General features: G+C 37.2%; 1 pseudogene; it reads right to left on the bottom strand.

Moving 5' to 3' along the window:
* Positions 1-753: 753 nt before the first annotated feature.
* LOC147992738 (uncharacterized) lies at positions 754-3529 on the bottom strand (annotated as a pseudogene).
* Between the last annotated feature and the right edge of the window lie 1972 nt (positions 3530-5501).

The following is a 5501-nucleotide window of genomic DNA, read 5'->3' on the forward strand; positions in this document are numbered from 1 at the left end:
AGATGTATAATTTAGATCTATGGTATATACTAATTGACAAGCAACTTTTGGTATATGATCCAAGACTACTCAACTTATGGGTAAATAACCGAATTTCTCTATTTATGTTTGTTTCACTTCTAGCAGTCTTGAACTCCATAGCAAGCCAACAAGTGATGGATGCCCACCCTCGTTCGTTGTAAACAGACATTTTCCCTATATACTATCAAGCATGCATATGCATGGATGCATGGTGATACGCCTAATGTATGAATTCTCTTTGGTCGGCAAAAACGATCCTTAGATGTTGAAAATTGCAAATTGCTAATTATATAATACATGATATAAACATGTCAAATCATACAAATATGCAAAAGTCGAACTCAAACATAATTGCATAAACCATATTGCCTTTCTTATTCGGAATTTCATGATTGAGACAAAACTGATAAAAGTTACAAATAATTTTGGATCATGTATGAGTTTGTTCATGCGGCAAAGAGGCCTATGGATATCCTTACATAGCCTATAACTTCCTCAGTAAAACAACAACATATTATGCATCAGAGTTGCACATAAAAAAATGGTAAGATGTGCCAAACTACAGTTCACAAATTTGATTCTCCCGCACCAAACTCTAGGGAATCAAAGTCAAAGCAACATAGGTGTCCATTTATTGCCCCAAATTTTTTGTTCCACTATGGAAAGATTCTTTGTTCAGAAAATTAAATAACTAGCGGCAGCAAATGTTTGCAACCTATGCATATCAAATCTTTAACTGGAAAATTTGTTTGCAATGATCAGCCCGACATCATCTGTGTCAGCAATTGTTTCCAAGAAGGGGATCAGCTCAAGCAGTGAAATGTCAGACGGGTCACTTGACCATCTCTTTATGGGTATCCCATTATTCACCAGTTGCTGGAAAACCTACATCACATGTGAAAAAAGGGTTTCAGTCATTGATCGGTCATGGCAATATCTCAAAATCATAAATTAGAAGTTTTCAAATTCATCTCAATAATATGGTAGTCAATAACACCAAAATCATAACTATTAATAACGACCTCCGTACTTGAGTTTGAGAGTAAATTACCTGGGGGGTATTGTGAACTATCGCAACCTTTGCAAGATCAGCTTTAATAATGGTCAGATCCTTCTGATAGCTTCCATCTACCAGACGCATGACTCACGGAAAAAACACCATGATATCAGTCTGTTCTCAGGATACAGTGCATTAATCAGTTGGTTTGCATAGGAACGTATGCTAGCCATAAACACAACTAGCTCAAACATATGAGTTGCCTCTTCAAGGAAGGCGTCCACATGTGGTCTCTTCTTCACGTAGACAGTGTACTCTTCTTCTCCATGGCGCATAGGGAATGAAAAGTCCGCGCCCTGGTCATACCTTGATGAATGGATAAGGGTGCCTATGCAACAGAAAATGAGCATGCCAATAATCTTAAGTGCATGAAAACAAACGCACATGAGAAAAAAGCGTTTAAGAACTTACCATCAAGATCAAGTGCAAGAGTGACATTCTTTCCTAGGTAGTAACATTGGTACGTACGTCATCAATCTGATCCATGTTAGTAAGATCAACCAATTCCTTGATCCATGAGGAGTATCAAGCATATAAAGAGGAGAATCCTCAATTGGGGAACTGGACAGCAGGCTGCAACTCTGACCCGAGTCTTGAGTTTTTTCATTACTATTGATGATAGTATGATTTGGTGCTGCTAAAATTCCATCTCCATCAGGAAAAAAGGAAGGTGCTGCTAGAATTCCATCTCCACCTGCAAGAAAAACATGGAAAATCATAACAGAATGGTAAGTTTATAAGTATATAACAATACCAGATTTCTTCTTAATCAGTTTGCTTAATATTAAGTTCCCATGAAGTGCATCAAGTGATACTTTACCGGTTAGTTATTTTTCCCTAAACAGGTTTGACCGTTTGACGAATCAACCACATCAAGCATGGCATATATATGGTTAGATGGTTTTATGATCAAATTTATTGATCATGTCTACCTTTCTAACAGAAGTAGGAGACACTCACGGTCCATACACATCTCCCCTAATGACGTTGAAAGGCAGAGCAAAGTTTAACAAGCAAATCAAAATTCATTAGATTCACTGTTAATATATATATACACAAATTTGAGTTTTTCCGGAGTTAGTTAAGGCTTATTTGGAAACATCTGGCAGTTAGTACAAAACACTCATTAGGTTGCCTCACGAGGGAAAATTTTGCTAAGTTATAAACAAAAGTGAGCATGTCCCCGGATTTAGCCCATAGAAACAGGATCCTCATGGATCCAGGAAAACATAAATTTTTTAACTGATCACCTTAATATTTTTTGCATTGACGTCACATAGCAACAGATACATCAAAGGATCACTTTCATGATGTAGTTTGCGAGCTTTCTTTCGAAATTTATTTTCATGATCACATTCTGCTAAGGCAAGCAGATCGCACATGATATCATGAATTCATGGTGCAGGAAGTTGTAACTCAACCCTTTTACCTTCATTGAGATAATCTTCTACATTAAACTCAGAACTGGCCTGAAAATTAATGTGGTGAGGAGGTGGACGCGGGAGTTAAATCCTGTAAAAATTACTCAAAATTTAGCATACGAAAGCATCAAGAGTTCCTCCAACATACAGAAATAGAATAATACTAATTGATGACCCTTTAAGGTACAAGCAGCCTCTAACTTCACAGGCAAATCTAACAGGTATAACATATGTATAGTTGGTGTCAGCCTAATTGTGGCAGGACAATGTTGTTTTGTTTTAACAAAAAGTTTATTAAGGTATAATTAAGATGCTGGTGTAATATAATTTTTGGGAGCAAACCTAGAAAGCAGCGTCTTGCTAAAGGACAATGACTACTTAATACCAAAATTGATCCAATAATGATAGGAATTTTTATACAGCCTTTGCATTAAATACTTATCTTGGAACTGTGTGGCAAAACTGAAATCTAATGGACATGCCAACAACAAAAAACAGTACCGTTACTCTTTTAATTGGGTATAAATGGGTGTATTAGTCTATATAGTTGTATGCTGCGTGCTGTACGTAATATACATACTTCAGTGCTTGGAATGCTTATGAAGCATTAACCACAACATATGTTTTTAATCAATACATTAGAATATACACCTAGCGCATGTACAAAAATTCCATGGACACGTGCCAGAACATTTTTTGTTGTATTGCAAGAACTCCAATATAGCACAAAAGTTTACATGGGTAAATTAACTTTAAAAGCAAACAAACGAATAACCTATGCTAATAAAAACCCTAAAAACTATGAAAACAAGAGAACACGACCTTAAAATCAAGACATATTATCAGAGGGCAGAATATATAAATTGCAATAACAGAAGATATACCAATAGATTTTTTTTACCAATACCACAACCAAAAAATTACTGGAGTATATAGCAGGACGTACCTCAAGCAATTCCCAACATTCTTCACCTACAGAATCGTCGTCTTCTATGATCTCAATAACCTCAGATGCTACCTGGTTCGTCATATATGCTTCTGAAAAAGATTAAAGGATAGCAGATTACAAACATAGCAACACTATGATAGTCTTCATCAATCACACTCGTTCGTACAACAAGAGCATGCCTGGGTAGATCTTGTACTAAATACTAATAGAGTTCATCTGAGCATAATATCATTCAGAATGGTAAAATCGATCATTCTTCAACTTTACACAGCCGAAATACATGAACCAACAGAGATAGGTAAATACATGAACCAACTTGGACACCGCCCGGTAGTTTACATAACCCCATGAGCACAGATCTAGATGCCACAACTGCATGCATGGCTAACAGCAGACTTTACCATGAAGGCACGATAATACACAGCGGAACAATTAAGTTCAACACCCGGCCCTGGAATTTTCAGGGCCTGGGGCGAAATGAGAATACAGTCCCATTAAAGATATTCAAATATTTCTGACAGAAATATCAAAAGAAAGAGAATTATAGAGAAGCATCCTTTGAAAACGCCTCATCGAGGTCGCTAGTGGCTGATGTGCAGTTATCTCTTTCGTGACTCGCTTTTCAACAAGGTCGAGTGGGGGCGGTGATGGGGCGTACCCATTCAGGGAACACTAGAAGATCTAGCGTTGGCGTAGGCAGGGAGTGATCACACATGATATCAAGTTAAATTGTTCTTACTACCCAACGAGCTAAATTGTGCTTGTACGGGGTGGTGGAGAATGAACTATTTTTTTTCTATGGCTAAACTAATAGCTTGAAAACATATTTCTTTCATAAGATGCATATAATGAACCGAATAGCAACTTTAATCGGCCTATAAGAACAAAAATAAACATAGTACACTAGTGCAGAACCGGGCAATAGCACCGGTTCGTAAGGCCCTTTAGTGCCGGTTCGGTAACCGCCACTAAATAGTAGGCACTAAAGCACCCCCCCCCCTTTAGTACCGGTTTAGCACGAACCGGTGCTAAAGGGCAACCACGTGGCACGAGTCAGCTCCGTGGGCGCGTAGGACATTAGTACCGGTTGGTAACACCAACCGGTACTAAATGTTTGGGTGTGTTTTGGTTTTATTTTTTATTTTTACTTTAATTTTGTGTTTTCAATTTAATTTAGTGATTGTTTTACATTATAATGAGTTGTTAAATCATTAGGTGAATGTACCGCAGATTAGTTTGACTGGATGCGTGGATCCTAGCTAAGTCATCAAGTATATGTCATATCCATATTATATATACTTGATCACCTACTTAAGTGATCGAGGTAATATGGATATGGCATATACTTGATCACTTAGCGAGAATCCATCTAGTTGAAACTAATATGCAGTTTCTTTCATAAATGATATAATAACTCATCATCATATTTATATAAAAACTCTTGCATCATATATATCATCACCAACGGTTTTCATAGCAAAGATATCATCGAGTTCAACATGGTAATGATATTATAAGCGTTTATAACACCACAAAAGCAAATCACTCTTTGATATTAAGTTCAGGACGAAGAACACGGACATGAGAGTACAAGTACTAAGAGCATGAACTAGCTAATTAATCACTCCTGCTGCTCTTTCTCAGGTAAAATAGCATAGAACATGTATAGCTTTGCTGATTCATCATATTGGAGCATGCAGATGAACCTGTCTCCTAATCGTGGGTTGCGCTTCTGATTGTTGCCCTCTAGTACTTCTCTGTGATCGTTCACAATTTTGCTCCAGTCTTTTACTATTAAGCATTCCTCGCTATTAGAAATCCTGAATGCACTAAAGTGTATTGTAGGATATCCTGGCCTTAAGCTAACAATATTCATGGTACCTTTAGTCTCGATCCAATTAGGCACAACATTCATCAGGAGTCCCTGTTGAAGAACATCGTATAGTAACATACTTAGCAATGAAGTTTAGCTTAAAAAATAATGTATGCAAAAGATGCACCGAGGAGAAATAGTTGAAATCTTACCATCTTTCCTAAATATATGTGACCGTAG

Source organism: Triticum urartu, chromosome 1A (genome assembly GCF_056163025.1).
Source record: "Triticum urartu cultivar PI428250 chromosome 1A, HENAU_Tu73, whole genome shotgun sequence".
NCBI classification, from domain to species: domain Eukaryota; kingdom Viridiplantae; phylum Streptophyta; class Magnoliopsida; order Poales; family Poaceae; genus Triticum; species Triticum urartu.